This window comes from Camellia sinensis, chromosome 4, assembly GCF_055761805.1.
Source record: "Camellia sinensis isolate YWXY chromosome 4, ASM5576180v1, whole genome shotgun sequence".
NCBI lineage: Eukaryota > Viridiplantae > Streptophyta > Magnoliopsida > Ericales > Theaceae > Camellia > Camellia sinensis.
The window spans coordinates 47,792,637-47,810,643 of record NC_138964.1 but is presented as its reverse complement, the minus strand read 5'-3'; positions in this window follow the sequence as shown (position 1 = coordinate 47,810,643).

The following is an 18,007-nucleotide window of genomic DNA, read 5'->3' as shown; positions in this document are numbered from 1 at the left end:
ACAGAAAAGTACTCAGAAACCACATCCATTCCATTCTCATTAAGCATTTCCAAATCGTCCGATTCTTCTGTTACAACAGACTCAAAAGAGAAAGAAAAAGACGACCTAGACAGGACTGTGGCATCCGGGTTATCACCCCTAGGAATACCGGACTTAGACTCAAACGAGCTGGAACCTAATTCCGACTCCACAGATTCGGTGGAATCAGATTCCGGCTCACTACTTGACCCGGTGCTGCTTGATAAAAATCCCTCCTCGTACTGCCAGATGAGAGAGGGTGCGATGGATGCATCCAAAATGCTTGACGGTAGGCTCGTAGCCGTTTCATTCCCAATCATGGACACCGAGAAGTTATCCCCCAAGTACTTCTGTATGATCGGAGGATCTGAAAGTAGACAAGCCAGTGCTACCCCCATTTCAATTTCAGCGCTCTTGGAATCCACATTTTTACACTACTCAACCTTAGCTGATAGGTCTGTCTGCTACTCGGCAACATCATCCCCGAATAACTACAGGTCGAAGAAAATCTCAAAACCTGGCACGCGCTTCCTCTCGGCATTCAGCCATGGCTCTGCGAAACCACATAACGGAAAATCCTCCCCCTCCCGGATGAAGAGTCCATTTAGGGTACCCTGAATAGGTTGGTGCATTAACTCATATGGCTTCCCTGTCTTCTTCGTTCTGGATCTCCCAGCCATCTCCTTACCTTTCCTTACCTAATCCTCTTTGGTGGGCAGATAACCCAAGCCAAAGGTATGTGGGTTGTGCAGCACTTCGGCTGATACTGCAATGCCTTTCCGGCCACTCTTCCCTAATCCCATCCCCGATATGTGTTGAAGCTTGTTCATGAGGTATATTGATTGTGTGCTAACATACACCCCCTCATCAACAGCCAAGATGTTTTTCATGACTCAAGCCTCAGCCAGAGTAAACCCCGATAAGAATACATCCTCTGTGCCGTGCTCAATTTCCAAGACTGGTGTAGACACCTTCGGCGGCGGATGGATTGATGAATTTCCAAAAACTATAGCTACCCCATTCCCATGAGGTATTTCAACATCTGGTGCAAGGTGGAAGAAATTGCTTTTACCTAGTGCAACCACGGTCGCCCCAAAAGTAGGTTAAAGGTTGCGGGAACGTCCAAGACATGGAAATCGATCTCGTGTTGTCTTGGACCAACCTGGGTCTGAATTTTGACAGTCCCTATCACCTCCCTGCTTGTGTTATCATACGCCCGAATCACCTGGGTAGTTGGCACGAAGTCCGCGGGCTTCAACCCGATTACATATGCCGTCCTCGACGGGCACACATTAATGGTGGATCCCGTGTCGACAAGAACCACCGGTACCCACTTGCCTCTACATTCCACAGAGATGTAGAGAGGTTTGTTTTGACTTGCACCCTCAAGCGGTAGTTCTTTGTCAGAAAAGGCCAACGTCGGGGAACCTCCTCCCAGAAAAACCAAGCCCACCAGTTGTTTAGGCGTGGTGTCTATCGAGAGTTTGGCCTTGTCCATTGCCGATAGGACAACCTGTCTATGCACACGTGAAGCCATAAGCTGTCCCCAGATGGAGATGTCTACTTGTATCTTTTTCAATTGTTTTAGCACAGCCTCATCCTCAAGTAGCTTGTCTTTCTATTTTTTCGCCTCCTTGTCCTTCCCGGATGCCTCTGGCTGATCAAGGTGTGGGGGCTTGAAATACCGCCCACTCCTAGTCATATGGTCAACTTCACCAATGTACCAGGTATCATCCGGTTGATTGCTTCCCCAGTCCTCATCCGTGTGGACAAGACATAGATCATCGTCCTCCCACCACATTCCATCGGCAGCCGACAGACACCTGTCCGGCTCCGTTATAACTATCCCTGTACTTACAGTATTTTCTGTCCAGGTGCCTACAGCACGCTCTATCTTTGTGCACATAGCAGGTTCAGTCCCCACAGGGGCCTTGGCTTTTCTGGCTCTCTCAGAGTCTTCGATTCCTTCCCGTTCTAGCTGCGTCAATGCCGTCTATTGTTCAATATTTCTTGTATTCAAAATGCCCAGATCCCGAGCGAAATTCTTGGCACCGGCGCTCTCCGGCAATGCATTCTGTCTCCCGGCCCTTCCGGCCACAATTAATGTCCTTGCCCCTGACGGACCCTTTTCCAGCTGAGATTCTTTAACAATATCTGGTTGGTCGTCAAGCCACCCTGTAACCTCTGCCGACTCTTCAAAATCAAACTAGTTGACTGTCGTGTCCCCCGGATCTTGTTCGTTGAAAATCTGAAGGTCAGCAATGTCCCCTTCTAGAACTGCTAAGTCATCTATCCTTTGATCAAGTCCATCCCCCCGTAGTACACAAATTTTTGCCCCCACCGATAATTCCACATTTGGCCTAATCTGTCCCGCTAACATAATGTAGCCACTCGGATTGTACACCTCCTCAGCAAAACTCCTTAATTCCTCAGTCCCTAAATCCACTGTACCACTTTCCTCCGAAATCATCCCCATTCTGTCTTCGAAAGTCACCACCATTAGTTCGGGTTGGGTTCGGGAGATGTCCAACATGCACAAGTCAGTGTTGTCAGGAAGGAACACCTCTGGCTTGGGTAGGTTAGATGGGGTGATATATATGCTTGGGTCGTATGTCATGACTCTGGTCTGGATAAAGTTGATGCATTTGGGAGGTGGAGCTTGGTTGTGAGGTGGGAGAGGGTTGGTTGTGACATTGGGTTTCTCTGGAGGCACAATCACCCTATTGTCGACGAGATCCTAAATCTCGTGACGCAATCTAAAGCAATGGTCGGTGTCGTGACCATGTTGCTGGTGAAAGGCGCAATATTTGGCTGGGTTATGGGAAGGAGGTAGTGGATCTGGCAATGGCCTCGACTCCAGGGGCTTCAAGTGCCCTTTCTTGATTAATACCCCCAGAGCTTTGGACAGGGGCATATATAATGGAGTGAAGGTTCTTTGGCCTCGAGGTTGGTATTTAGTTGTTTGTGTGTTACTTCCGGACGCACCGGAGAATGGTGTAGCTGCTAGGGTTCTTGGAGGGGTGGTGGTGACCATGCTTACTTCCGAAGCTCTAGCAGTTGCAGCACTGCTTGTGCCTACATTGTTGTTTCGGTTGAAGGTTCTCCTGGGTTGCTCTTTGTCATTGTCAATCAAGCCCTGCTTCAAGGCATCCTCAATCTGTACTCCCATCTCATGCAGATCTGAAAAGGTAGGGAAGGGGAGCACGATCATTTTCTGCATCAGTTTGGGTTGGAGGTTGCGCACAACCATCCGTATTTGATCCTTATCCATCGGCTTTATGGTCATCATTGAGGCCTTGGCCCTCCAGCGGGTTACGAATTCAGAGAAACACTCTTTAGGCTCCTGCCTTATTGTCTCGAGATCACGGGTTGTAATCTCGATTTGCGTGTTATAGGAGTATTGTGCAATGAAAGCCTCGGCCATCTCATCCTAGTTCCGCTTGACATCGTCTTCCAATTTTGTGTACCAGATGGCCGCCACACCTGATAGGGTCTAGCCAAACAATGAAAGCTTCTGTAGTTTGGTGAGGACCATCGGCCTTAGTATGTTCGAAAACAAACGTAGATGCGCCATGGGATCCCTGAACCCGTCAAAGCGGTCGATTTGTGGCATCTTGAACCGATCTGGCAGCGTTACAGTTGCGTTGGTATACCCGTCCTCAATGTCTGGGATGGACTTTACCCCTTGGGATTTCTTGAATAACTTTTCAAGCTTGCTCAACTTCAACGCTGTAGGGTCCACCTCGAACTCAAAGGGAGAGTCCGGTTGATTGATAGGCGTAGGTGCCTTGGATAGTTGAGGTAGAATCGGGGGCAGAGCCGGCCCTATTGGGATGTTTGTATCCTCTTGGATATTCTGGACATTTGGTGTCTCCCCGGGTAGTGGGACCCTTGGTGGGGGAGGAGCTTGATGTGAGGCTGATGCTCCAGCTTGCTGCCGTAGCTGGATAATTAGCTCTGCCTGCTGGGTCATGACCACAGCCTGCTGTTTGGCAAATTCTGCTTAACGAGCAGCATCCTCCTGCATGAGTTTCATACTTTCTTGGAGTTGACGCATCATTTCCTCCATCCCTACCATGTTCTGCTGTTCCAGCTGATTGACTGGTATATTTATCTCTGTGGTAAAAACTAAAGCCTTAGCCTGACTGTCCACTGACGGGGTAGACCACTGTTCTGGCAACCTTTGCTCGGATACACTTTGTCTTCTCGACCTCCGTCTGATAACCGGGGGTAAGGAATAAAACACTAGTTGTCCGTCGACCAGATCCTTAGATCGATTGAGTCGGCGACCTCTAGTCCAGAGTGCTTGGGGAATATCTGCTTGGTCTGAAGCAATTGTGCTAAACTACCCTAGCAAAAAGATAAATAAAGCAATAATAAGAAAATAAGCAACTAGACAAACGGACAGTATAACAACGTAAATAAACACACAACACACAGTTGGGCATCACAACACACAGTTGATAAGCTGAATAGACTGTTCTCAAACACTGATCATTGTTCCCAAATCACTGCCCCCAAAACTGAATCTGATACCCGCAGATAACTGATTCCCAAAATATTGAACTGGTGCCCGCAGGCCTGATACCCAAACTTGTAAACTGATACATGCATTCCTGTAGAGACACACTCTAAAAGCATACAGCAAACAAGTGAGAGCCAAAACACCCCTATGTTGGGGTAAGGTTTCCCTGTCCTATTTTGCCAGGAGCTAGGGTTTCACTACGCACGCAGCAGTTTCAAACAACCTATAATCGGTTGAGCAACCTGTCCTAGTTTGGAATGGTCACTATGGATTCCGAATATGCACTAGGTCGAATGGTCAAAAAGGGTGCCCCGGTAAAAATCGGGGTTTGTGTTCCCATCGTGGCAGAGCCCGTAACCGGTCAGCCTTATGGCACACTTCTCAAAGCGAGCCTCTAGCAAACCGTTCAAGAATAGCAGATGGCAAACACGGTGTCCTAGGCACACCAATGCACATGCAATGCAAAGAAACACATAAGTGTAGTCAAAACAAGATATCATGAGTTCGAGTCAAGTTCTCTAACTCCCAAGCAGAGTCGCCAGAAATTGTAGACGTCCCTGAACGTCCCGGGAAAAAGCCCGTTTTGTTCATTTAGGTTTACTACAGTTCAGACTCAATGTCACAGTCCTGTATCTAATCTCGCAGAGTGCAATGCAAGACCGATGAATCATCAAAGAGTCCAAATCCGGCAAATTGTTTTGAAAAACTAATTTTTAGAAAGAAGTGCCAAACATGGACAGCTTTGCCAGATACAGAGTCACCACCTAAATATTTTATTTTGGAGGAATTTAGGAAACTCTAACTCGTGCCTAAGGCCACGTGTCTGTCATCACCAAAGTTGCCTCGGCTCGGGAACTTGGGTACGATTGGGGAAGGTCACTTCGTGAGCACCCCCGCTCGCCCGATCAAAGATCGGCCTCTACTAACCATGATATCGAGTTTTGAAAACATTATGTGCTCTTATTCTGGTTATTAGCCTAGAATTACTATGTGATGCACACAGCATACAAGTATAGACTATATTGCCTAAGTTGGAACAAAGCATCGCATATTCGTTTGTTTTGAAAATGGATTGAAGTTTGCTACTCGCAAGTAGGCTAAAACACGGGTTTCAACGAATTATTCCAATTCAAGCAACCCAACCTTCACTCGCAGGCATTCAGGCAGTTATATCACATAAGCACATAGCCTCATGGCAAGCATGCTATCATAACAGTCACTCACACGCATGCAAGGATGCTAAAGCATAAACACTTACCGAGTACTCCGAGCCAAAGAAAGAAGCTAATAAGAAATCATGCATGAATCCTAACTATACTAAGAATGCCTAATGCAAACACATGCAAAAATGCAACTACGATAGGCTCGGCTATTCTAAGATGGCATATGAGATGCAACAATCGATACATGTATTCAACTTGGAATTGAAATACAATGCAGTTAGTATGATGCGCCGAGCCCGGTGCATGCAAAACAGATGAATGGATGCAAACATACGAGCATATGGATGCTAATTTAAACGTGCCCTAAAACTAACCATCATAAGCTGGTAAATAAAAGGGAGAAAGACGTGGGGTTGGAAGACATACATCACACACACGCACACTTATTACAACATTGCCCTCCTCGGAGGGTCCGAATAAATAATACATAACCGAATGAATAACGAATTATAGTTAATTATTACACAACCCTAATTAATTAACAAATTAACTAAAATAAATAAGCTAGCATGCAAAACATATGAAATGGACTGCCTTAGCTCGGTCTTGAATGATAAGGAATGCATGCATGCTCGAGTCGCCTTGCCGGAAAATCCATCGCGATGCCCCGATTTGCCTCTGGTTGCAACTGGTTCCAGAACACTAAACAAAACTCCAGAAGGCTGAAACTCCACCATGCTGTAGGGATACTACCGACCAATTTTTGTCGTTGGCTTTCGGTTTGCTGCAACAGAGAGGAAGAAAGGGGCATGACAAAGTATTTTCAACATATGTGTGCACGACCACTCTCCCCGTCATTGCATAAGCTCTAGGGAGTGTAATCCTCGATCCTCGTGCCACCAATCACGCATCTCGTTGGCCGAGGAGTCGGATTGCACGACTCGATGTAAAATGAATGCACATATAAACACAACAAGGCCTAAACTCCATCATGGGTAATCCGGAGTGTCGGCGACCGAGAATCGAGGCACGTTTCGTCACTTGGAGTACGAAACGTCCCTCGTTTCCCGTGTCTGGACTAAACCCTACTCCAAACACAATGCAATACACATGGCATGCATGAATGCAACTCTAACATGCAACCTAAACATAATGCCACTAAATGATGCAAACATGCAAATGATGATATGCAAACATGCTACTAGCATACACAATGCTATGAAATAATCAATGGCGTACTCAATGCACAAGAAAACTATATGGCATACGCAATGCACACATGGAGACTAACAATGAAATGATCAAGGCATACACAATGCAATGGTCAATCATGCAACAACATGGACTAAATGGCATATACAATGTAAGATGGACTTAAACCAAGATAGGTGAGCCTTAGCCACACCCAAATCAGTGGCCAAACATGATGAAATTGGGCAACGAAAACACATGCAAATATGCACGAATGCAAGGGACCAAACCTAAGGCACCAAATGCAACTCTACCAAAGCATGGAAAGGGATGAAATATGGCATACAATCACACATTTTCCAGCTCTGAAATGACATGCAAGATGGTCCCGAATCATGTAAACACCTCACACAATGCATGCTAGATGGCCCGGATACCGAAACTAATGAAGTGCATTACACTAGAGGCACACAAAGCAATGCTCAAGTGACCCAACCAGCCCCAAACAGTCCCTATGCAGGTCCAAGACAGTGGGAAAATGGTCTAAAATGATGGCTCAAAATGCATAGAAATGAAGCTCATGCAATGGTCCGTAAATGAGGTATTTAAGCACGACTCTCAAACACATTTAAAGAGTGAAAAACATGGGAATATAACATAGGTATAGGCTCTGAAATGACATGCTCAATGACCCCAAAACATGAAAACACCTCAGTATAAGCATGCAAAAGGCTTCAAAACTCAAGGCTAGGCAAGGGTATTACACTACAACCATGCATAGCAAGCATCATTCGACCATGAGGCATAAAAACAGAGCTAAGGCAGTCCAAAACATGCACAAAATCAGTTTAAGGCATGGCCAAAAAGTGCTAGAATCAAGGACCAAAATAGTATGCAATACAAGCTAGTGAAGAGTGTTTACACTACAAGTATATGAAGCATTCAAGAGGTCACTAAACCAGTAAAAGTCAGAGGTATGACATGCCAAATAAAGCCCAAAAACTCATTGAAACATGGTCAATGCATGGAAGAATGACATGCTACTTTGATAGGCTATGAAGAGGGTTATTCTGCACATGCAAGATGGACACCCAATATGGAAAAACAAGATCTGGAAAGAGCCTATGCAGGTCCTAAAACTCACCAAAAATGGCCTGAAACATGTCTTGGAAGCATGCAAATAAGGGCTCTTTTGTTAGGCTAAATATGCTAGAAATCAAAACAAGGAGAGAGAGGGTCACCCCTCTCTGATTTTGGCTCTCAAAATGACTTAATAACCACAGAAAATCTGCTGGATTTCAGTGGTCAAAAGGGCAAACAAAGCTCAAAACAAAGGCCTTAATGCGTGGCTCAAAATAAGGTGAAATGAAGCATGCAAGGGGGTAGTTGACCCCCAACAGGAAAATGATCTTAAACAAAAATGTTAAGGACCTCAAAATAAGACTTTTTTCAGTTTACACCAAAGCTCAAAAATGCTTGCAAGTATGGCTAAAAGATGGAGCAAAATAAAGCTCAAAAGAGGGAATATGGTGTTACCCTTGTAGCTCAGCAACTCTAGCAGCTTATGGACCAAAAATGCAGCTCCTTAAGGCGGGGCCTCTCAAGACCCTCCAAGAAGCTTAGTTTGGTGTTGGAGGTGTTAGGCTAACAGGTAGTGTGCAAAGGGGCAAGAACTTAGCACTTTTGGAGCCAAAATAGAGATATAGAGAGGGAGGTATATGTGTATGCCTTAGGAAAATTCTGAACCTTCTACAAGGAAGGGAAGGCCTTCCTTTATAGACAAGGGAGGCTAAAACTTCTCCAAGAAGCTTAAAACCTAGGGCCAATATCCTCCATACATGTGTATGGAGGATGCAGTCTCTGGCTCCCAGCTGGCACAGCTGGAATCAACTTACTGAGACAGAAAATGTGGGAGCTGGCCGACCAGTTCAGGTGGTCGGCTGACCACTTGCCCTGGTCGGCCGACCAGGTTCAAAAGGTTCAGGTCTCAAAAGCTGGTCGACAGCCTCCTAGGGTGGTCTCCTCACTCAATGCAAGCTAGTGGTATGCTGGGAGACCGGTAAATGTGGCTCAAAAGTCAGGGAGACCAGCTACCTGACAAGAAAAATCGGCCGGCGGGAAAAACTGGTCTCCAAGAAGAAAGGGTGGTCTCCCACCCTTGTACCACCTTCCAAACAATGAAAATAGGGTCCACGCCAAAAATAAACCAAGACGAATGCAAAACGAGTGTTCGGAGGTCAAAACGCGCAGCCAGGTGCCCCGAAAACTGACTGTTAAGCATCAAAAGTGGCGTGCGACCACGAAGGTGGTCTCCCGGGCCACAATGTCCCTCTAGAGAGAGGAACAAGGTGTGTGCCAAAAACCAGAGCAAACGGAGAAAGTTAAGTGGTCCCGAACCGAGGTGCACGGCCGACGGCTCCGAAAATCAGAAACTGGTCTCCAAACGGGAACAGCGGTCTACGACCACAAAAAGTAACCTACGGCCACTAAGAGATGGTCTACGAGACCTCTCCCTTCCTTCGGGAAGAGAAAACAGAACTTGGTTCACAAACCTAGGCAAAGCACAAAAGAGTCTCGAAGTTCGGAGGCAAGGCTCTCAGCCAAGACTCCGTAACCTCAGAACGAGCACAACATGCGCAATCACCGAGCGCTCAATCGATGACGTCTGAGTCTTAAGGTCGGTCAAAATTGGGGTGTCTACAACTGTGAGAGGCCATCGGCCAAGAGGAGTGGCCATCGGCCAAGGCAAACTGGTCATCGACCAAAAATAGGGCTCTCGGCCAATAATGGTTAGCTAATCGGCACTGAAAGTAGCCAACCGGCCATTTCTTCCTAGAAAATGTTGTTTTGCTGCAGTAGAGGACAAACAGAGCATGGCAATACATTTACAAGGCAATGTTTGCACGACCACGCTCCTTATCATGTTTGAGACTCAAAGGAGTGTAGTCCTTGACCCTCGGGCCACCAATTACGCATTTCAATGCATGATGGCCAAATGAGCCAAGTGTGCAAATTCAATATCAAATGAAATGCACAAAAACACATAAGGGGCACCAACCTCTATCATGTTTGATCAAGAGGCAAGGGATGCGCACACAATGCAATACAGCCTAAGCAAGCATGCAAACAAATCTAATGCAACATGAGCATGCAAGCATACAATATGCAATAGGCATACAACCTAAATATGCCAACATGCATAGCATATAACAACATGCAAAATGAAACAAGTATGCAACAATATGGTAAGATGGACTTAAGCCAAAATGGGCAACTCTCAAACATGCCCAAATCAGTGGCCAAAGTGCTATGAAATGATGGACAAAAGTACATACAAACATGCATATATAATGGCCTATCACCTAAGCATAGGATAGCAACTTTCAAGAACACTTAAACGGGGACAAATATGGGCATGTGACATACATTGTAAGCTCTGAAATCATGTTAGGAAATGTGCCAAACCAACCAAACAAAGCAAGGATGGCATGCAAGAAAGCCTAAAGCTTAAGGCTAGCCAAGGAGCTCAAACCATGGCCATGCAAGACAAGCCCCAAAGGGCCAAGGGGACCTAAGACAGTCCCAATGTTCAAACAAGACCAAAAACATGCTCGAAACTAGCCAACACAAGCTAGAACACAATGCCAAAAGCATGAGGCATGCAAGGCTACAAAAGGGGTGTTACACTACACCTATCAAAACCAAACATGGCATGACATAAACCAATAAAAACAGAGTTATGGCATGGTAAAACAAGACAAAAACCCACTTAGATGGCATCCAAATGACCTAAGCATGGAAGCATACACAATGATCCATTCAAGAGGCATAAAACATCAACTCTTTGAAACATTAAAGGAGTGATATATGCAAGTGTTCAAGCATGAAACATGGCCTGAAATAGTATAACAAATGATGCCAAATCATTGAAATGGTCCAAGTAAAGCATGCTAGTGACTTGGACACTTAAAGCTAACAAGCTAGAATGCCTTATGGATATACAAAGCATGGCATATATGGTCAAAACGACTCAAATCAGAGCTTAAGCATGTTACAACAAGGCTAAAAGCTTCATGGAGTCTAGCCAAAATCATGCTAGAAACATGGCTTAAAGCATGATGCATGTTAAGGCAAATGAAAGGATTGTAAGGCAAGTACATGAAGCATACATGGTATGTCCAAACCAAGTCAAGACAATGTTATATCATGCCAAAACAAGGCCTAATACATACTGAAATGAAGCTAAAACAAGCCAAGCAAACATGCCACCAATATAAGCCATTTATACTAGCATTCAAGACAATAAGGAGAGGGGATGACCCTCTCCTATTTGGGACACCAAAACCACCTTCCCACCACTGAAAATCCTTTGGATTTCAGTGGTAGGAAGGTCATGCAAAGCCAAGAACAAGGGCCAAAAGGAATGGCCTAAAACAAGGCCTAACAAGGCCTAAGAGGGGGGTAACAACTCCAAACCAAAAAGTGATCTTAAACAAAGATCTAAAGCATTAAAAATCAAAAGTTATTGTAGTTTATAGTTAAGCTTAAAACAATAAGCAAGAAGGGCTAAAAGCTTAAGCCAAAATGGGGTATCTAAAGCAAGAATGCTCACCCTTGAAGAACACCTTCAAGAACAAGGCTCCAGCAACTTTTCCAAGCTTAAACCACTCCAAGAACTCTGAAACTAACTCTCTAGGATCTCAGCAACCAAAGGATGGTGTATTGCTAGGTGTTTGTGTGCAATAGTGTGAACAAAACACCCTTTTGAGCACAAATACACACACAAATATATAGAGAGAGGGAGCTATAGAGATAGATAGATATATATCTTCTATCTCAGATTTTTGGAACCCTTGACAAGGGAGGAGGGCCTCCCCTCTTATAGAAATTCAAATTCAAAGCTTCTAAGAGAAGCTAAGCCAAGGGGCAAATCCCTCCATACACGTGTATGGAGGGGGTGAATTGTGCATGCCAGTTGTGCCAGCTAGCACGAAATATCTACATAAAGCAGATGAACAGGGTTCGGCTAGAAAATATGGCCGATCGACCAACATATGGGCCGACCGACCAAACAAAGTTTCGATCGGCCAACACTTTTGGCCGATGGAAAGAAAACAAGGCCGATGGCTTCATGCCTTGGCCGATGGGTTGAGGGGATGGCCAACAAGCCACCCTCTTCCCTCAAAAGCAAAAATAGTCAAGTTGAGAGATCTTGAGGCAAGGCGCGCAGCCGAAACCTCTAGGAACTCAAAACAATCACGGGCATGGATAATCATCGAGTGTTCAAACGATGACGTCCAAGTCTTGAGGACGGTCAAAAATGGGGTGTCTACGGTTGCCCCTCTTTGACAAAACTCAAAAGTCATAAAATGACGGGAGTGAATGTCAAAACCCAGAGACGACCCATTTTCGACAAGGCCGAAGACTTAGACAAGCATACAAGATAACGAAGATATGTGCCCGAAGTCAGGGACAAGATGTAAAGAACATGCACATTGCCGAACATAACTTATGATCATGCAAAGGGAGCTATAACGAAGCATAACATGCAACAGTTTTAAGCAAGCAAATAAAAACCAAACTACATTACATGCAGAAAGGATGTAAGAGAAATATACAATTCTCGCTACGTCTCTCGCGGAGAATATACAATACCGTCCGGTTCGTCTGGTCGCGCCAGCTTCAAATGAACCGTACATACAATATCGTGCCTGCAAAAGAACGAAACTCAGCAGGTACAATGTCATTAGAAACATGCATAGCAATGCAAGCGAAAAGTGCGTGACAACAAGAGTGAAGCGTGGATGACAATGCAACCTAAGTGTGACGCATAATAATGCGGGAGGGATGCAAGACAATGCAACCTAAGTGTGATGCATAACAATGCAATTTGAAACAAACATGACAATGCAAAGTGGGGTGCATAACAATGCAATCTAAGAATGCAAGACAACGCCGATGGAAGGGTGCAAGACAGTGTAACCTAAGAATAAAAGAATATGGGCAGAAGGAGGCAAGACAATGCGACCCAAGAATGCGAAACAACGCGGGTGGAAGGGTGCAAGACAATGCAACCTAAGAATGAAAGAATGTGGGCGGAAGGAGGCAAGACAATGCAACCTAAGAATGTGAAACAACGCGGGTGGAAGGGTGCAATACAATGCAACCTAAGAATGAAAGAATGTGGGCGGAAGGAGGCAAGACAATGTAACCTAAGAATGCGAGACAACGCGGGTGGAAGGGTGCAAGACAATGCAACCTAAGAATGAAAGAATGTGGGTGGAAGGAGGCAAGACAATGGAACCTAAGAATGCGAGACAACGCGGGTAGGGGGGATGCAAGACAATGCAACCTAAGAATGAAAGAATGTGGGCGGAAGGAGGCAAGACAATGCAACCTAAGAATGCAAAACAGCGCGGGTGGAAGGGTGCAAGATAATGCAACCTAAGAATGAAAGAATGTGGGCGGAAGGAGGCAAGACAATGCAACCTAAGAATGCAAAACAACGCGGGTGGAAGGGTGCAAGACAATGCAACCTAAGAATGAAAGAATGTGGACGGAAGGAGGCAAAACAATGCAACCTAAGAATGCGAAACAACGCGGGTGGATGGGTGCAAGACAATGCAACCTAAGAATGAAAGAATGTAATGCACTAACAGGTGCAAGTAAGGTGCGCAAAATAGCGCGAATGAAATGCAATGCACTAACAGGTGCATGAAATGCAATGCACTAACAGATGCATGAGGTGCGCAAAATAGCGCGATGCGCAAAATAGCTTGAAATGAAATGTAATGCAATGCACTAACAGGTGCATATGATGTGCGTAAAATAGCGCGAAATGAAATGTAATGCACTAACAGGTGCATTTGATATGCGCAAAATAGCGCAATGCGCAAAATAGCGCAAAATGAAATGTAATGCAATGCACTAGCAGGTGCATATGATGTGCGCAAAATAGCGCGAAATGAAATGTAACGCACTAACAGGTGCATATGAATGCAATGCACTAACAGGTGCATATGATGTGCGCAAAATAGCACGATGCGCAAAATAGCGCGAAATGAAATGTAATGTAATGCACTAACAGGTGCATATGATGTGCGCAAAATAGCGCGAAATGAAATGTAATGCACTAACAGGTGCATATGATGTGCGCAAAATAGCGCGAAATGAAATGCAATGCAATGCACTAACAGGTGCATATGATGTGCGCAAAATAGCGCGAAATAAAATGTAAAATGCAAGTAAGGTGCACAAAACAGTGCGATGAAATAATAGTATAGTAGATGCAAAGGGTGACAAACTCCAACCATACTGCAATCATGAGAGAAGGTCCAAAAACAACCCACCCAAGTGTGTTTACAACACAATTTGAGATAAAACCCGCCCAAGCCCGCGCATCACGCGTCCTGAGATAAAATTCCAAACACGCTGAAACCGTGTAAGGAACGGGACACTCAAACCACGCTGAAATCTTGAGAGAAGGTCCAAAATAACCCGCCCAAGTGTGTTTACAACACAACCTAAAATAAAACCCGCCCAGGCCTACGCATCACGCGTCCTGAGATAAAATTCCAAACACGCTAAAACCGTGTAAGAAACAGGACACTCAAACCACGCTGAAATCATGAGAGGAGGTCCAAAACAACCCGCCCAAGTGTGTTTACAACACAACTTGAGATAAAACCCGCCCAGGCCCGCGCATCACGCGTCCTGAGATAAAATTCCAAACACGTTGAAATTGTGTAAGGAACGGGACAATCTCTCAGTGTATCACACGCGAGAGAGGGAAAAGAGGGGTACAAACACTGGAATGTATTCCAAATGCTCTTAACCGAAGAAGGAGAAACACAGGGACATATCCCAGTGTTCCAGAATGGAATAAGCATTGGAACGTATTCCAAATGCTCGTAACCAAAGAAAGAGAAACATTGGGACATATCCCGCTGTTTCGGAAAGGAAGGAGACATAAGGACATATCCCAGTGTCTCAGAAAGAAAGAGAAACATAGGGACGTATCCCCATTTCTCTGAAAAAGAGGGGAACAAAAAGAGACATATCCCCGTGTTTCGGAAGGAAGGAAGACCTTTCAGCGTATCACATGCTAGAGAGGAAAGGAAACATCTCTCAGCGTATCACACATATGGGAGGAAGGGGAAATCATCTCTCAGCGTATCACATGCAGGAGAGGAAAGAGAAAGCATCTCTCAGCGTATCATACGCAGGAGAGGAAAGAGAAAGCACCTTTCAACGTATCACACGTAGGAGAGGAAAGGACTGTGCAGGAAAGTGCAGTCATCCAAACGCGTATCAAACGCGAGAGGAGAAAGATAGGTCCAAACGCATGCCAAATGCAAGGGGAGAAAGGCATCAGTTAAACTGAACCGGAACGTCTCTAAATGAACAGTACGTACAATACTGTGCATAAATGAGAAAGAAACTAAACAGGTATAATGCAAAACAATGCATGACATTCAAGGAATGCAATAAACAAGCATAGCGGCGCTTTAGAAAGCGCCTCACTGGGTGAGTGGCGATAAACTGCTTTACTCTAACGGGGATCCCCCCTCTGTGTTCCTTGAACACTTACCTTCAACTCGTAGTACAAAGGTTCTGAAATATTGACGAAGAGCAACATCTGCTGGGGAAACCACGGATGCCGCTTTTCTTCCTGATCATACTCACAACTTTCTATATTCTTTAACGGGGTGACAGACTAGGTTAGATCAGTATCCAGAATTGAAGTGCATACATGCTGCCTCAACCTATGGGGCTTCCATACAGATTTCAAGCCGGGGATACACCCCTGGGTATTCAAATCAGACTTTAGTCTCGAAAATTCCAAACCTTTGTGTTCTAGGCAACAACCATTCGAACTCTAGTTTTCACCATCGCAATTGATCTCCTAGGAACTCATTGCAAACACAGCTAAGATAACCCTGGTGGGGATCGGTAATCTAGGAGAGCACTTCTGGTTGCCATTCTGGCTTTGAAACAGTCAACACGGTATTCTGTTTACTCTGAACACACAGCTTATACAGCAAACTGCTCATTCTGAACACACAGTCCATAACACAGTACTCTGTTCATTCGGCACACAGCTCGTCCTGAACACACAGCCCATTCGGAACACACAGCTCATAACACAGTACTCAGTTTATTTGGCACACAACTCATCCTTAACATTGCTCATTCTGAACACACAGCACATAACACAGTATTCGGTTTATTCGGCACACAGCTCATCCTGAACATTGCTCATTCTGAACACACAGCCCACTCTGAACACTGCTCATTCTGAACACATAGCCCATAACACAGTGCACCGTTTATTCTGCACACGGCAAATTCTGAACAAACAGTTCAATCTGAAATAGACAGGATGCAAGAACGGAACTGGCAGAAGTTGAAACATACTCAGATACTCCAAATTTTCTCTCTTTTCTTTTGCTTCGCAGTCCAGAACCCATATAGCTTCAGATAGGTCCTGGTTCTACTGTTCTGACATGACCTGGGTTGAACCCTGCGGTTTATGAAAGAACAAAACCTGTTTTGCACAAATATGGAGAATGGCACAGCACTCTGAGCACAAAACGATTCATTTTGAAATTTAAGAAATAAGTTTTTAACCGGGTATTGAGCCTATGACTGAACACAGCAAAAACGACTCAATAACGGAAAACAAAAGGTAAACAACGTAAACACATCGAGAAACACTCAAAACGACTCAAAACAAAAAATGGGACACAACAAAAGACATGACACTCAGACATGCACATGGAGCATGTTTCTCCGGGTATTGTTTCCCACCCTTTCTTATTTGTGATTCTTACATCACTCGGCCTTCAGGCTCTGTTTTTCTGAAAAAAGCCCTTTTCCTCACTTTTTATCTCAGCGCACATCTCTCTATTCTTCAATCTCTCATTTCTTTTAATCCCTTCCCTGGGTGGTTGATGGATAAAAAGGAAGTTGTGGGTTCATGCCCAACATTATTAGCTCGCGGCTATTTACTTCCGGCGACGTCAAGTCGATGCCCCGGATGAGGGAGTGGAGTATCTTGATCCATTCCGATTCGTGCCTCGCACTTGGCTTGATACCTCGTTGCTTGGAAGATGAGAGAGCTTTCAGCCCTTTGCTTGTTAGCTTCAGTTGTGCCCTTTGTGGCGAGTAGAGTGCCCTTCTTGGAAAGTATGGTGACAATGGGGAAAAGACAGAAGATCTGACTCAACTGTGCCCCTAGTTCATCATTTTGACCATTTTTTGTTTTGGTTTTCTACTAAAACAATTTTAATCAATATGAGAGTTAGATTAACACACTTGTTCAATTTTTGATTTCAAAATCATGCAAGTTAGGTTATGAGCACTGAAAATTTTCCTTTTTTGGGTCCAAGAAATGGTCCAGTTTTGGAAAAATTGAATAATTTTCGAGAAAATTAGTCAACTTCAATAAAAATTTTCAAAAACTATTTTTACAAATGGCCACTGCTCGACCAACACGGAGTTTACTCTTGAGATGCACAACCTCAGATCCAAAACAATGGAAAATTGCCCCTTGCCTAAATGGCACTGCATGGCAACGGAAAGTTGCTCCTTGTTTGAATAGCATCGCAGCACACTGTATGGCAACGGAAAGTTGCCCCTTGTTTGAATAGCATCGCAGCACATTGTATGGCAACGAAAAGTTGCCCCTTGTCTGAATGGCACCGCAGCGCATTGTAATCAGTCCTCAAAGTGATGATCACAAACGAACTCTCGGATACAAAGAAGGCAAAGATGATCAAAACCATTACATGGACACAATCGATTTGGAAGTGTTTGTGGCTGGACTTCAGAATGAAGTTGCCTATGTATCCCAAACATTGGAATCAAGCCTTACGTAGTTCCGGTTAAGGTACACTCGGGTATTAATCTCTCATTTTACGCTCTAAATTTTGCCAAGGCTGCCCTTCCGGATTTTTAACCTTGCGAGCTTTGTTTTTCTTTTCTTTTCATTTCTTTTCAGAATTTTCATTTCTTTTTGTTCTTAGCATTTTTTTTCTTTTTTTGTTCTTTTCTTTGCTCTAACTTTTGCTTGGGTTGCCCTTCCGGGTTTTCAGCCCAGCGAGCCTCT